We start from the raw sequence: 17,279 nt of genomic DNA on the forward strand, positions 1-17,279 counted from the left end.
ACCCTGATAAACACACTGATAAACACACTGATAAACACACTGATAAACACCCTGATAAACACCCTGATAAACACCCTGATAAACACACTGATAAACACCCTGATAAACACACGGTACCAATCTATAGAGGTGTTACGCTGTTCCACCGAACACTGGCCGTTCCACCTAACACTGGCCGTTCCACCTAACACTGGCCGTTCCACCTAACACTGGCCGTTCCACCTAACACTGGCCGTTCCACCTAACACTGGCCGTTCCACCTAACACTGGCTGTTCCACCTAACACTGGCCGTTTCACCTAACACTGGCCGTTTCACCTAACACTGGCCGTTTCACCTAACACTGTCTGTTCATAGCACATTTAAAACCCAACCTCAGCCACAGAGTCCTGTTGTTATAGCATTAGGTCAAGAGTCAGTGGTTTCTGATTAGATACCGAGTCAAGTATAGATCTCTGGGAACAAGCACATCCACACACTCGTCAGTTAGCTTGACTAAAGCCCTGTGGAGATGCAGCGCAGCGTTCACCACAGTAAGACAGAACGGGTCATCCTGTACAGAGGGATCTACCTGCTGGGCTCCCGGCTACTTATAGACACACATTAGATCAGGAACACATCATCAATCTAACTACATAGTGATGTGTGTGTTTGTGTGTGTGTACACTTTCATTATAATGAACTGTCTTTCTCTTGTTTTACTGCCACAGGGTCTGTATTCCCAAGGCTTAGGTCAGGGCCCGTATTCCCAGCCGTTAGGTCAGGGCTCGTATTCCCAAGGCTTAGGTCAGGGCTCGTATTCCTAAGGCTTAGGTCAGGGCCCGTGTTCCCAAGGCTTAGGTCAGGGCCTGTATTCCCAAGGCTTAGGTCAGGGCCTGTATTCCCAAGGCTTAGGTCAGGGCCCGTATTCCCAAGGCTTAGGTCAGGGCCCGTATTCCCAAGGCTTAGGTCAGGGCCCGTATTCCCAGCCGTTAGGTCAGGGCTCGTATTCCCAAGGCTTAGGTCAGGGCCTGTATTCCCAAGGCTTAGGTCAGGGCCTGTATTCCCAACGCTTAGGACAGGGCCCGTATTCCCAAGGCTTAGGTCAGGGCCTGTATTCCCAAGGCTTAGGTCAGGGCCTGTATTCCCAAGGCTTAGGTCAGGGCCTGTATTCCTAACGCTTAGGTCAGGGCCTGTATTCCCAATAACCCCACCCCCAGGGGTTATATCAAATGTAATGTATATTATGACCCCACTGACCCTATTGTCACCTCATCAGGGGGACACCCAACAACCTATTGAAATAATGACATCATCGCCTCCTTCCTCCATCACTAAACACTCATCACCCCACCCGTCAAATAAATGTATAATCTGGTAGAGATAGAGAAACCTAACCTGGTCTGACTTGAATAAACCTAACCTGGTCCGACTTGAATAAACCTAACCTGGTCCGACTTGAATAAACCTAACCTGGTCTGACTTGAATAAACCTAACCCGGTCCGACTTAAATAAACCTAACCCGGTCCGACTTGAATAAACCTAACCTGGTCCGACTTGAATAAACCTAACCCGGTCTGACTTGAATAAACCTAACCCGGTCTGACTTGAATAAACCTAACCCGGTCTGACTTGAATAAACCTAACCCGGTCCGACTTGAATAAACCTAACCTGGTCTGACTTGAATAAACCTAACCTGGTCTGACTCGAATAAACCTAACCTGGTCTGACTCGAATAAACCTAACCTGGTCTGACTCGAATAAACCTAACCTGGTCTGACTTGAATAAACCTAACCCGGTCCGACTTGAATAAACCTAACCTGGTCTGACTTGAATAAACCTAACCTGCTCTGACTTGAGTAAACCTAACCCAGTCCGACTTGAATAAACCTAACCTGGTCCGACTTGAATAAAGCTGGTCCGACTTGAATAAACCTAACCTGGTCCGACTTGAATAAACCTAACCCGGTCCGACTTGAATAAACCTAACCTGGTCCGACTTGAATAAACCTAACCCGGTCTGACTTGAATAAACCTAACCTGGTCTGACTTGAATAAACCTAACCCAGGCCGACTTGAATAAATCTAACCTGGTCCGACTTGAATAAACCTGGTCTGACTTGAATAAACCTAACCTGGTCCGACTTGAATAAACCTAACCCGGTCCGACTTGAATAAACCTAACCTGGTCCGACTTGAATAAACCTAACCCGGTCTGACTTGAATAAACCTAACCCGGTCTGACTTGAATAAACCTAACCCGGTCTGACTTGAATAAACCTAACCCGGTCTGACTTGAATAAACCTAACCCGGTCCGACTTGAATAAACCTAACCCGGTCTGACTTGAATAAACCTAACCCGGTCTGACTCGAATAAACCTAACCTGGTCTGACTCGAATAAACCTAACCTGGTCTGACTCGAATAAACCTAACCTGGTCTGACTTGAATAAACCTAACCCGGTCCGACTTGAATAAACCTAACCTGGTCTGACTTGAATAAACCTAACCTGCTCTGACTTGAATAAACCTAACCCAGTCCGACTTGAATAAACCTAACCTGGTCCGACTTGAATAAAGCTGGTCCGACTTGAATAAACCTAACCTGGTCCGACTTGAATAAACCTAACCCGGTCCGACTTGAATAAACCTAACCTGGTCCGACTTGAATAAACCTAACCCGGTCTGACTTGAATAAACCTAACCTGGTCTGACTTGAATAAACCTAACCCAGGCCGACTTGAATAAATCTAACCTGGTCCGACTTGAATAAACCTGGTCTGACTTGAATAAACCTAACCTGGTCCGACTTGAATAAACCTAACCCGGTCCGACTTGAATAAACCTAACCCGGTCCGACTTGAATAAACCTAACCCGGTCTGACTTGAATAAACCTAACCCGGTCTGACTTGAATAAACCTAACCTGGTCTAACTTGAATAAACCTAACCCGGTCCGACATGAATAAATCTAACCTGGTCCGACTTGAATAAACCTGGTCTGACTTGAATAAACCTAACCCGGTCCGACTTGAATAAACCTAACCCGGTCTGACTTGAATAAACCTAACCCAGTCTGACTTGAATAAACCTGGTTCGACTTGAATAAACCTAACCCAGTCTGACTTGAATAAACCTAACCCGGTCTGACTTGAATAAACCTAACCCGGTCTGACTTGAATAAACCTAACTTGGTCTGAGGTGGATGAGTCTAATTGAGTCTGTTGTCATCTGACTTCTAGGCTGGTTATTCAGAGCTAACCTCATATCAATTATTATACCATGGCATTGTTGAATACTTGTTTCTGATTGGCTTGACACGGTACATCAACACATTATATCAGCAAGGTACATCAGCACATTACATCAACACGGTAGAATTCATGTCTATAGTTGATTCTTACATGTTCTATGTTTGAGCTGCATTTTGAAAGCAAAGTCAAATTAAAAACATTATTGGCGTTGTTGAATTTGAATTTCACAATAGCAAGCTACAGGACCGATGTTTTGGTGAGCTAAACTAGCGAGTCTGTCTGTTTGGTTACCACGGCAACCACTGTCGGAGTAAACCTGCTAGCTACTTCAGCGTATGCGAAAACACATTTCTAGCGGCAAAATGTGTTCAATTATAGCAGCCGTGGACGAAAAAAAGGGGAGAATCAACCAGGGGCTCAATGGCTTCTCAGGAACATAAGGCAACTCTGTGGAACACACCTTCGTTTAGTTTCCATAGAACGCGTAGCCACTCGTTAAACTCCCATTACGGCGACGTTCCTAATAACAACAACGATGCTTTGATTCCAGTCTGTGTTTGAACAATTAGGGTTGCCTTGGAAACACACGACAATACCCAAGGGGGGCATCCCCCGGGGAGAAACAGGACAGACAGAATGATCCTAGTCAGCAGGAACGTCACATTAAAAACAGATAAAGAACAGGTCATTACAATCCAGAATGGAGGGAGGGAGGGGGGGGAGGGAGGGAGGGAGGGAGGGGGGGAGGGAGGGAGGGAGGGAGGGGGGGGAGGGAGGGGAGGGAGGGGGGGAGGGGGGAGGGAGGGAGGGGGGAGGGAGGGAGGGGAGGGAGGGGGGGAGGGAGGGGAGCAGTATTTCGGGAACTTTGCATGTCTATATTTTCCTGTCCTCCTCTGGAGAAAAAGGTACTGTCTCTGTTTCAGCTGGTATGGTCGGTCTAGCTGTATGGAGGAGAAGGTACTGCTCTGTTTCAGCTGGTATGGTCAGTCTAGCTGTATGGAGGAGAAGGTACTGCTCTGTTTCAGCTGGTATGGTCAGTCTATCTGTATGGAGAAGAAGGTACTGCTCTGTTTCAGCTGGTATGGTCAGTCTAGCTGTATGGAGGAGAAGGTACTGCTCTGTTTCAGCTGGTATGGTCAGTCTAGCTGTATAGAGAAGGTACTGCTCCGTTTCAGCTGGTATGGTCAGTCTAGCTGTATGGAGAAGATACTGCTCTGTTTCAGCTGGTATGGTCAGTCTAGTTGTATGGAGTAGGTACTGCTCTGTTTCAGCTGGTATGGTCAGTCTAGCTGTATAGAGGAGAAGGTACTGTCTCTGTTTCAGCTGGTATGGTCAGTCTAGCTGTATGGAGAAGGTACTGTCTCTGTTTCAGCTGGTATGGTCAGTCTAGTTGTATGGAGAAGGTACTGCTCTGTTTCAGCTGGTATGGTCAGTCTAGCTGTATGGAGAAGGTACTGCTCTGTTTCAGCTGGTATGGTCAGTCTAGCTGTATGGAGAAGGTACTGCTCTGTTTCAGCTGGTATGGTCAGTCTAGCTGTATGGAGAAAGTACTGCTCTGTTTCAGCTGGTATGGTCAGTCTAGCTGTATGGAGAAGGTACTGCTCTGTTTCAGCTGGTATGGTCAGTCTAGTTGTATGGAGAAGGTACTGCTCTGTTTCAGCTGGTATGGTCAGTCTAGCTGTATGGAGAAGGTACTGCTCTGTTTCAGCTGGTATGGTCAGTCTAGCTGTATGAAGGAGAAGGTACTGCTCTGTTTCAGCTGGTATGGTCAGTCTAGCTGTATGGAGAAGGTACTGTCTCTGTTTCAGCTGGTATGGTCAGTCTAGTTGTATGGAGAAGGTACTGCTCTGTTTCAGCTGGTATGGTCAGTCTAGCTGTATGGAGAAGGTACTGCTCTGTTTCAGCTGGTATGGTCAGTCTAGCTGTATGGAGAAGGTATGTTCTATATCTATAAGTGTCCAGATATCTGTGACAAATGTTTCAATCCTTCGAAACTAATGTGATTTCTGGATTCAAATAAAGTATTTAAAATGTGTGTGTTTGTGTATCAATGCCTGTGTGTGTGTGTGTGTGTGTGTGTGTGTGTGTGTGTGTGTGTGTGTGTGTGTGTAGGTGTGTGTAGGTGTGTGTGTGTGTAGGTGTGTGTGTGTGTAGGTGTGTGTGTGTGTGTCACCTCTGGCGTGCTCTTCTTGAAGTCGCGGCTCTGGTCGATGAGTTTCTTCCTGGACTGTTCGCTCTCATCCCTGTCTGTTGGCGAGCTGTGTGGCGGTGGCGTCTAGTTCTCTCTGAAACACACACACACACACGTGTTGTGAGAGGCTTTGTAGGGCGCAGCGGTCTGCATCTCAGTGCAGACCAGTGCTTGATGCGTCACTACAGACACTATAGACTACACTAGAGAGGGAGGGACAGATATAGACTACACTAGAGAGGGAGGGACAGATAGAGACTACACTAGAGAGGGAGGAGGAGGGCCAGATATAGACTACACTAGAGAGGGAGGGACAGATATAGACTACACTAGAGAGGGAGGGACAGATATAGACTACACTAGAGAGGGAGGGACAGATAGACTACACTAGAGAGGGAGGGACAGATATAGACTACACTAGAGAGGGAGGGACAGATATAGACTACACTAGAGAGGGAGGGACAGATATAGACTACACTAGAGAGGGAGGGACAGATATAGACTACACTAGAGAGGGAGGGACAGATATAGACTACACTAGAGAGGGAGGGACAGATATAGACTACACTAGAGAGGGAGGGACAGATATAGACTACACTAGAGAGGGAGGGACAGATATAGACTACACTAGAGAGGGAGGGACAGATATAGACTACACTAGAGAGGGAGGGACAGATATAGACTACACTAGAGAGGGAGGGACAGATATAGACTACACTAGAGAGGGAGGGACAGATATAGACTACACTAGAGAGGGAGGGACAGATATAGACTACACTAGAGAGGGAGGGACAGATATAGACTACACTAGAGGGGGAGGGACAGATATAGACTACACTAGAGAGGGAGGGACAGATATAGACTACACTAGAGGGGGAGGGACAGATATAGACTACACTAGAGAGGGAGGGACAGATATAGACTACACTAGAGAGGGAGGGACAGATATAGACTACACTAGAGGGGGAGGGACAGATATAGACTACACTAGAGGGGGAGGGACAGATATAGACTACACTAGAGAGGGAGGAGGAGGGCCAGATATAGACTACACTAGAGAGGGAGGGACAGATATAGACTACACTAGAGAGGGAGGGACAGATATAGAATACACTAGAGATGGAGGGACAGATATAGACTACACTAGAGGGGGAGGGACAGATATAGACTACACTAGGGAGGGAGGAGGAGGGACAGATATAGACTACACTAGAGAGGGAGGGACAGATATAGACTACACTAGAGAGGGAGGGACAGATATAGACTACACTATAGGGGGAGGGACAGATATAGACTACACTAGAGAGGGAGGGACAGATATAGACTACACTAGAGGGGGAGGGACAGATATAGACTACACTAGAGAGGGAGGAGGAGGGCCAGATATAGACTACACTAGAGAGGGAGGGACAGATATAGACTACACTAGAGAGGGAGGGACAGATATAGAATACACTAGAGATGGAGGGACAGATATAGACTACACTAGAGGGGGAGGGACAGATATAGACTACACTAGGGAGGGAGGAGGAGGGACAGATATAGACTACACTAGAGAGGGAGGGACAGATATAGACTACACTAGAGAGGGAGGAGGAGGGACAGATATAGACTACACTAGAGAGGGAGGGACAGATATAGACTACACTAGAGAGGGAGGGACAGATATAGACTACACTAGAGAGGGAGGGACAGATATAGACTACACTAGAGAGGGAGGGACAGATATAGACTACACTAGAGGGGGAGGGACAGATATAGACTACACTAGAGAGGGAGGGACAGATATAGACTACACTAGAGAGGGAGGGACAGATATAGACTACACTAGAGGGGGAGGGACAGATATAGACTACACTAGAGAGGGAGGGACAGATATAGACTACACTAGAGAGGGAGGGACAGATATAGACTACACTAGAGGGGGAGGGACAGATATAGACTACACTAGAGAGGGAGGGACAGATATAGACTACACTAGAGGGGGAGGGACAGATATAGACTACACTAGAGAGGGAGGAGGAGGGCCAGATATAGACTACACTAGAGAGGGAGGGACAGATATAGACTACACTAGAGAGGGAGGGACAGATATAGAATACACTAGAGAGGGAGGGACAGATATAGACTACACTAGAGGGGGAGGGACAGATATAGACTACACTAGGGAGGGAGGAGGAGGGACAGATATAGACTACACTAGAGAGGGAGGGACAGATATAGACTACACTAGAGAGGGAGGAGGAGGGACAGATATAGACTACACTAGAGAGGGAGGGACAGATATAGACTACACTAGAGAGGGAGGGACAGATATAGACTACACTAGAGAGGGAGGAGGAGGGACAGATATAGACTACACTAGAGAGGGAGGGACAGATATAGACTACACTAGAGAGGGAGGAGGAGGGACAGATATAGACTACACTAGAGAGGGAGGGACAGATATAGACTACACTAGAGAGGGAGGAGGAGGGACAGATATAGACTACACTAGAGAGGGAGGGACAGATATAGACTACACTAGAGAGGGAGGGACAGATATAGACTACACTAGAGAGGGAGGGACAGATATAGACTACACTAGAGAGGGAGGGACAGATATAGACTACACTAGAGAGGGAGGAGGAGGGACAGATGGACAGAGGAGAGAGAGGCTTAAAGAGCAAACAGTTTTTACATTAAGACAGAATTCTGTTTTCTTGGAAAAATATAAATAGCGCTGCACTTCTGCGTTTCACAAATCTATTTTCTGTGAAGGAAAAATCTCTTCTCCGTCTACTGACGCAGGTGAAATGGGTTAAGAGACGCAGATCATTTGTTTTCTGATGGTCTGCGTTTTGAAAATGCACATTTCTGAACTCTAACACGACATTTGGGAAAGGAGTTGCCGCGTCGGACAAGAACCACAAGGACTCCGCTATAAACCGCAGAATCTACAGATCATTTGAAATGGCTGGTTTCTTTTCCCAAGGTCTCAATGCTACGTACCAGTTCTACCAGAAATGTCCTTCTGGGTCATCACTTCCTGGTTTCAGCCTGTAGGCTACTGCTTCAACTCCTACTCAAGAGCAAACACCCTGTGTTCACATGAATTAGGCACAATCATATGGGCCTGTATTAATATGGAGGGGAGGGGAGGGAGAGGAGGTGGGGAGGGGAGGAGAGGGGGAGGGGTATTCACCTCATGGTGCAGCCCAAGCACACCGGGGGGGCTATTCCATTCTGTCCCACTTCCAACCTGCTCTCCGTACATCTGACTGAACCACGGCTGATATGGGGGGGGGGGGCGACATGCTCCCTGCCATGACAAGGTCTATTGAAATCACAGTGCAGCCCGAGCATAATGCAATCCACATCGAGATAATGTATTCACAACACTGAATTATAAAACACAGGGCTAGAACAGAATAATATTAGAATATAGAAGGGTGAGAGAACGGAGGGCCTTTTTAGACGGGTTGGATGAAGAGCAACGACTGAGGCTCTTTAAAAGAGGCCGTAACCATCACCCCCAAGCAAGGGACATATATACTCAGGCCATGGTGTGTTGTAGTGGGAGGTTATATATACTCAGGCCATGGTGTGTTGTAGTGGGAGGTTATATCTACTCAGGCCACAGTGGGTTGTAGTGGGAGGTTATATCTACTCAGGCCACAGTGTGTTGTAGTGGGAGGTTATATATACTCAGGCCATGGTGTGTTGTAGTGGGAGGTTATATATACTCAGGCCACAGTGTGTTGTAGTGGGAGGTTATATATACTCAGGCCATGGTGTGTTGTAGTGGGAGGTTATATATACTCAGGCCACGGTGTGTTGTAGTGGGAGTTTATATATACTCAGGCCATGGTGTGTTGTAGTGGGAGGTTATATATACTCAGGCCATGGTGTGTTGTAGTGGGAGGTTATATATACTCAGGCCACGGTGTGTTGTAGTGGGAGGTTATAGATACTCAGGCCACAGTGTGTTGTAGTGGGAGGTTATATCTACTCAGGCCACAGTGGGTTGTAGTGGGAGGTTATATCTACTCAGGCCACGGTGTGTTGTAGTGGGAGGTTATATATACTCAGGCCATGGTGTGTTGTAGTGGGAGGTTATATATACTCAGGCCATGGTGTGTTGTAGTGGGAGGTTATATATACTCAGGCCACAGTGTGTTGTAGTGGGAGGTTATATATACTCAGGCCACGGTGTGTTGTAGTGGGAGGTTATATATACTCAGGCCACGGTGTGTTGTAGTGGGAGGTTATATATACTCAGGCCACAGTGTGTTGTAGTGGGAGGTTATATATACTCAGGCCATGGTGTGTTGTAGTGGGAGGTTATATATACTCAGGCCATGGTGTGTTGTAGTGGGAGGTTATATATACTCAGGCCATGGTGTGTTGTAGTGGGAGGTTATATATACTCAGGCCATGGTGTGTTGTAGTGGGAGGTTATATATACTCAGGCCACAGTGTGTTGTAGTGGGAGGTTATATATACTCAGGCCATGGTGTGTTGTAGTGGGAGGTTATATATACTCAGGCCATGGTGTGTTGTAGTGGGAGGTTATATATACTCAGGCCACAGTGTGTTGTAGTGGGAGGTTATATATAAAAATAGACAAACAAAATGTAATTTGCTGGGTCATTGTTACCAAATGCGCTGTAGAAAATGTGTGTCTTTCCCAGCAGAGCTGTGTAGGCTACCAGGAGTGGACATCACTCACATCTAACTGTTGATCGGGGCTATTCGATTACCAGATTCTTTGTACTAAATGTTTTTGGGTAATTTTGAAGGCTCCGTCTTCTCTCCTGTCTTTCTCTTCTCAGCGTTTCTTCTCAGATGCCTGTATGCGGTGGTTAGACCGTAGTGGATGTGGCAGATGGTTTATCTACAATCTGCTACCCTCTCAACATTCCCCTCCCTCCCCTCCCCGTTCTGTTCCACTTCCAACCCGCTCTAAATGCATCAGACTAAACCACGGCTGATATGAGGGGGGGGGTTAGCAAGTCGGAAGCGGCACGATTTTTGCCATGACACGGTACACGATCACAGACGAGGTTACACCCCCACAGAACAGGAGATAAGAGACTAGTAACCACAGAGAACTGAGTGTGGGATGACTTGTCATACCCTCAAGGAGACAGGTGATGAGCCACGGCGGCCTACAACACCAACCTACACACTAAGCTAGGAGGTTAAACCATCCCGGTCTGTTTACATGGAAGCAAACTTTCATATCATTCAAGGAGCTGTATGTGAAAACCCGATGACCTTTCAACTTTACACATACATCATCATCACATATACCGACGGTGATTGGCCTCTGCCACGAGTGGTAAACCTCTGCCACGAGTGTAAACGAGTGGTAAAAGGGCTTGTCAGAGAGACAGAGAGAGACAAAGAGAGAGAGAGAGAGAGAGACAGAGAGAGACAGAGAGAGACAGAGAGAGAGAGAGAGAGAGAGAGAGAGAGAGAGAGAGAGAGAGAGAGAGAGAGAGAGAGAGAGACAGAGAGAGAGAGAGACAGAGAGAGAGAGAGAGAGAGAGAGAGAGAGAGAGAGAGAGGGAGAGGGAGAGAGACAGAGACAGAGACAGAGAGAGACAGGGAGGGAGACAGGGAGGGAGACAGGGAGGGAGACAGGGAGACAGGGAGGGAGACAGGGAGACAGGGAGGGAGGGTGCCTGTCTAGGGTGGTGTCTACACTTGACGCTTACCTCCCACCTCTGCTATCAGAATACGAAGATCGCATTGAAAAGACGAGTCTAGACGCACAAAAGGACCGATTGTGTTCAGTTCTGACTGACCACAATCTGTAAATGGCCCATCCAATCTACCTCATCCCCATCCCCATTCTGTAATTATTTATTTATCTTGCTCCTTTGCACCCCAATATCTCTACTTGCACATTCATCTTCTGCACATCTACCATTCCAGTTTAACTGCTATATTGTATTTACTTCGCCACCATGGCCTATTTATTGCCTTACCTCTCTTATCTTACCTCATTTGCACACATCGTATATAGACTTATTTTTCTACTGTATTATTGACTGTATGTTTGTTTTACTCCATGTGTAACTCTGTGTCGTTGTTTGTGTCGCACTGCTTTGCTTTATCTTGGCCAGGTCGCAGTTGTAAATGTGAATTTGTTCTCAACTAGCCTACCTGGTTAAATAAAGGTGAAATAAAAAATTAAATAAATAACAATAATGGGATTCATTGCCCTTGACAGTTCTCTGTCGTGGAAGATGTTGGCTTTCGCCGACTGGTCGAGCACCCCGAGCCCCGGTACACACTACCAAGTAGGTGCTATTTTTCAGACGTTGCCCTACCAGAGTTACAGTATTGTTGAAACCTCCATGAGCTACTTGCTATGGACGTCACTGCTATTAGCTTCATGACTGACATTTGGACCAGCGATGTCAAATGGACAACGAAACAGCAAGTAAGTGAAAGAAATAGGTTTTGATTGTTTTACTGGAAATGGGAACATATGGAAATGCCAACAAAATAACATTTTGGACAGTGTGTGTGTGTGTTTCAACTATTTAATGGTACTAGAATGCTTAAAAGGCCGCTATCAGGTTTCTTGGCAAGGAATATATCAGATATCGGTATCTTCCAGAAATGTAATAATCGGGTCATCCCTAATTCAGACAGTCTCGTTAATAGGTCTATATGTTCTCTCGGATAATGCTAGCATAACGCCCTCCTCTAAATGACCAAATCAACTCTCAGAATCAAGACATTCTAGAAGAGAGTGTTTCGGTAAAGAAGGCCGTTTCGGGGGGGAACTGACACGGAGGGTAACGTCATGTTTCCCATTCCCTTGTCCAGTGAATTTGTGTTTGTTACGTTTACACCATTGGCATCGAAAACAGATGCCGGTTACATTGTGTTTCCATGTAACGATCCTGCGTCGACAAAAAAACTGTTAGGCTAGGTGATGACTTCGGAGCGTTGCCGTTAGGCTAGGTGATGACTTCGGAGCGTTTGCCGTTAGGCTAGGTGATGACTTCGGAGCGTTGCCGTTAGGCTAGGTGATGACTTCGGAGCGTTGCCGTTAGGCTAGGTGATGACTTCGGAGCGTTGCCGTTAGGCTAGGTGATGACTTCGGAGCGTTGCCGTTAGGCTAGGTGATGACTTCGGAGCGCTGCCGTTAGGCTAGGTGATGACTTCGGAGCGTTGCCGTTAGGCTAGGTGATGACTTCGGAGCGTTGCCGTTAGGCTAGGTGATGACTTCGGAGCGTTGCCGTTAGGCTAGGTGATGACTTCGGAGCGTTGCCGTTAGGCTAGTTGATGACTTCGGAGCGTTGCCGTTAGGCTAGGTGATGACTCCGGAGCGTTGCCGTTAGGCTAGGTGATGACTTCGGAGCGTTGCCGTTAGGCTAGGTGATGACTTCGGAGCATTGCCGTTAGGCTAGGTGATGACTTCGGAGCATTGCCGTTAGGCTAGGTGATGACTTCGGAGCATTGCCGTTAGGCTAGGTGATGACTTCACACCTAGAAAATCTGCAAAAAACCTACAGAGTCGAATAAAAAATATAGTTCTTGAAGTGTTTCCATTTTCCATTTAGGCAAATTCCGCATGAATAAATTGGCGCCAGCCGGTATGCCCTGCCACCCCAGGTAGCGAGCGAAAGCCGGCATGGATAGAAGGAAATTATGGACTAATATTTGCCATGATCTGATAACTCTCGTGCACTCCCGTAGATCTGATAACTCTCGTGCACTCCCGTAGATCTGATAACTCTCGTGCACTCCCGTAGATCTGATAACTCTCGTGCACTCCCGTAGAACTAATAATTATCGTGCACTCCCGTAGATCTGATAACTCTCGTGCACTCGCGTAGAACTAATCATTCTCGTGCACTCCCGTAATTCCAATAATTCTCGTGCACTCCCGTAGTTCCAATAATTCTCGTGCACTCCCGTAGAACTAATAATTCTCGTGCACTCCCGTAGAACTAATAATTCTCGTGCACTCCCGTAAACTAATAATTCTCGTGCACTCCCGTAAACTAATCATTCTCGTGCACTCCCGTAGAACTAATAATTCTCGTGCACTCCCGTAAATTAATCATTCTCGTGCACACTCCCGTAAAATAATCATTCTCCGTGCACTCCCGTAGTTCTGAAATAATTGTATGGTGAAACTTGTATCCAGCCAACCAGAAAATTAAGGCGATATTCTGGCATTCTGAAAGATTTATTTGGCGAGCAGGTTTGGCATTTACAATTACTGTGGAGCGGAGCGTTGCCGTTAGGCTAGGTGATGACATCACGTGTTAGGTGATGACATCACCCTCATTTACAAATAACAAAAATCAATTTAAACACTGAGAAAAAAAAATACAAATCCACCGTCGAACGAATTCAAAATGTTGTCCATCGTAGTAGAACATGTCTCCTATATCTGCCGTTTGCATTCCGCACGTCGTAATGAGTAAAAAAAAATTGTAACACTGCTTTTGATTGAAGAAACCTGGTTTCAATGGAATCCTGCCTACTGACATTCCTGACTTCGCAGAATGAACTGATTGGGGAGCACAGGAAAACTGCTTCATTTCACTGTGTTCAGGTTTGACACTAAGAGAGAATTTAAAAAAAGGGAGTGCAATGGATTTTGAGGTAACAAGCAGTGAGTTTAATTGATGGATACCTGTCTGAACCGTTGCTTATGCTATTAGTGTGTTGGTACAGAGATATTGACCTAATGAGTCTGCTAGCGGAGAACGGCTCAAGAGCAGGAAAGTGAGTATGATTGTTTTAGAATGGAGGAAGTATAAACAGAGAGTTGTGGGTCATAGGGGGTGAGGGGAGGCTGGAGAGGGGCAGGGGGGCTGGAGAGGGAAATAGCCAGGGGTAATTCATCCTAAAAAATAAATGTAAAAAGAGACAGATATTTCACTCCTGCAACGGCTAGGATATTGAGATTTGAGAAGGGATCAGAAGGCAGTGAGAAGTTTCAGCAAAAATAAAGACCACATTATAAAACACAGACGCTTCCTCTCTACAGAGAGAGGAGAGAGAAACAGAACCATCGCGCCTCTCATCTCTGAACTAATACACCCATCCTGCCGAAAGCCATGCTGAGAGAGAGAGAGAGAGAGAGAGAGAGAGAGAGAGAGAGAGAGAGAGAGAGAGAGAGAGAGAGAGAGAGAGGAGAGAGAGGGAGAGGGAGAGAGAGAGAGAGAGAGAGAGAGAGAGAGGAGAGAGAGGGAGAGGGAGAGAGAGAGAGAGAGAGAGAGGGAGAGAGAGAGAGGGAGAGAGAGAGAGAGGGAGAGAGGGGAGAGGGGGAGAGAGAGAGAAGAGAGACAGAGAGAGGGAGAGAGGGGGGAGAGGGGAGAGAGAGAGAGAGAGAGAGGGGGAGAGAGAGGAGAGAGAGAGACAGAGAGAGAGAGAGAGAGAGAGAGAGAGGAGAGAGAGAGAGAGAGAGAGAGAGAGAGAGAGAGAGAGAGAGTGGAGAGAGGAGAGAGGAGAGAGGAGAGAGGAGAGAGACAGAGAGAGAGTTATGGGGATTAGTCAACTCTAGATCAACAGAGCAAGCTGGGATCAAGTTGACCCTAAAGTGTAAATCTGGGTCCCCTGTAGTTCAGATAGTCTATTAATGCTCTATCCTCAATCATAACGCTCATCACCGAGAAGGATTAGAGCATAAAAAAAGTAAGCCGACCTCAGTTGAGAGAATAACAAGCTAAACTAACAAGGCTACACCGTGGAGGTAGTCAGTCACACAACAATCAACAGATGAAGTTTGTCATATTTACAGAAAACAGTATATATGAAGGAGGTGCTCTCATGAGAAACACAACAGACAAAAAGAAAGTCATCCCCCCCCCCCCCCCTGTCATCTCGCTCATGAAACATTATTCTGACTGTCCTCCTCTCCCAGATCCCCACATCTGGATTTAATCAGCGAGGACCCTGGGAGTTCAGCTATAGCTCTATTAATAACCCTGAGAGGATAAACTCAGGGTCGGCCAACAGTCCCCCTGGGCTGCATGGCCCTCTCTCTACCACACATCGGCAGGGTTAAGGCGTCCGCATGCTTCCCAGCCAAAACAGTTGGTTAGAATTCATGCATATACAATATACAGTATTATAATGACATTTTGTGAAGTTGTTCGTTTTGGTCTTCGGTGAGTTTTATTTGGGGAGGGGGGCTGTTCAGGAACACCTAACAATTTGTGGAGGAAAGTCGAAGTTCGGAGCTGAAGTCTATGCCCCTTCGCCGGTGATTGGTCAACAGTAGAGATTGTTCAAGTCTTTGTTGTCATTCAACCAGACTCATTTTCATGTACATTTTTCCCCATTGAAAAATACTGCACCAAACATCTTAGTTAGAATTTATTTTTTTAAATTGCGCGACTCAATACTATTGTCATCCAGTAGGACACCGCTACGGTAACGGGTCGATAGCGACAATAATTGATAACCTTGAAGACATTTAAAGTGACGCATCAGAAGCGTCTGTACCTTTTCAGACTGTAGAATTCTGCTCCTGTATAGAATATCCTGTATTGTTTCCCTGACAACCCTAAACGTTGCTGATTGATGTGTTGTGTTGCTTTTCTACTGTTTTAAAAAACAAATGGTAGGTGTTATTTCTATTGAATGTATTGGTAAGTCATTATATTTAATAAACTTCAAAAACACTTTTCTTAGGAGTGAGTGGTCTGCCCGCAGGCAGGCGGGTCGAGATCATTTGATTGACAGTTCTGGTTGCCTAGTGACGGACGCTTGTTCCTTTACAAACGAGCTAATGTCCGTTCAGTGGCGTCTCCAGAGGTTTCGTCGGGGTATTTAAAACGCCGTAGTGTACCTTTTCAGACAACAAACACGCCGTAGCCGAGGCGCTTTCAAGGCCTCCACAGGGGTATGATGACAGAGCACATCGGAACAAAACGTACGCATCAATAACAGATTTCTTACGTTAATTCTAATTATTTTGAGGAAGCGTATACTGGCTACAGTGTCTCAAGATGGACAAACAGTACTATTGCCACTTCTAATTTTTCAAGCGAAGTACACTAGCGGGACGCCAGCCGAAATGAAGCATGCAAACCACCCTTCTAAAAGGACTTATCACGTTGACAGCACGAACCCAATGACACTACTGATGCCTCTATATTGAATTGACATAATTCCCCCACACAAGAGGTGGACTGAGGCAAATCCATGTGCATAGTGATCCTGAAGGTAGTCAAACGGACTATTACATAAACCCATCCACTCAGCAAGACCCTGGAATATAAAGACAACAGTTGGAGAAGCTTGCTCTGAGTGTCAGAAAAACAACACAAACTTGAGCGTTCATCTGCACGTAGCAGCTAGTCGGTCAACAAACCCTGACATTCTCAGTGGTGAACACTTATGTTGAATGAATGAATGAATGAATTAACTAATTGTAAGTTGCTCTAGATAAGAGTGTCTGCTAAATTACTGAAATGTAAAAAAAAACAATTATATTAGGGACACAATGCCCTGCCAAAGTTTGCTAACTAGCCTTAAACTATCCCTGCATTTAAAGAGTCCACTACCTCAGCATTACTGGCCCAACGCTCTAACCACTAGGCTACCTGCCACCCCTCTAACCACTAGGCTACCTGCCACCCCTCTAACCACTAGGCTACCTGCCGCCCCTCTAACCACTAGGCTACCTGCCGCCCCTCTAACCACTAGGCTACCTGCCGCCCCTCTAACCACTAGGCTACCTGCCGCCCCTCTAACCACTAGGCTACCTGCCACCCCTCTAACCACTAGGCTACCTGCCACCCCTCTAACCACTAGGCTACCTGCCACCCCTCTAACCACTAGGCTACCTGCCTCTAAACCACTAGGCTACCTGACGCCCATCTAGCCA

At 46.5% G+C, this 17,279-nt stretch overlaps 1 pseudogene; it reads right to left on the bottom strand.

Annotated features, from left to right (window-relative positions):
- Window positions 1-17,279, bottom strand: part of LOC109909509 (homeobox protein cut-like 1) — a 122,523-nt pseudogene that overhangs the window by 82,073 nt on the left and 23,171 nt on the right.

This window comes from Oncorhynchus kisutch, linkage group LG18 (genome assembly GCF_002021735.2).
Source record: "Oncorhynchus kisutch isolate 150728-3 linkage group LG18, Okis_V2, whole genome shotgun sequence".
In the NCBI taxonomy this organism is placed as follows: Eukaryota; Metazoa; Chordata; class Actinopteri; order Salmoniformes; family Salmonidae; genus Oncorhynchus; species Oncorhynchus kisutch.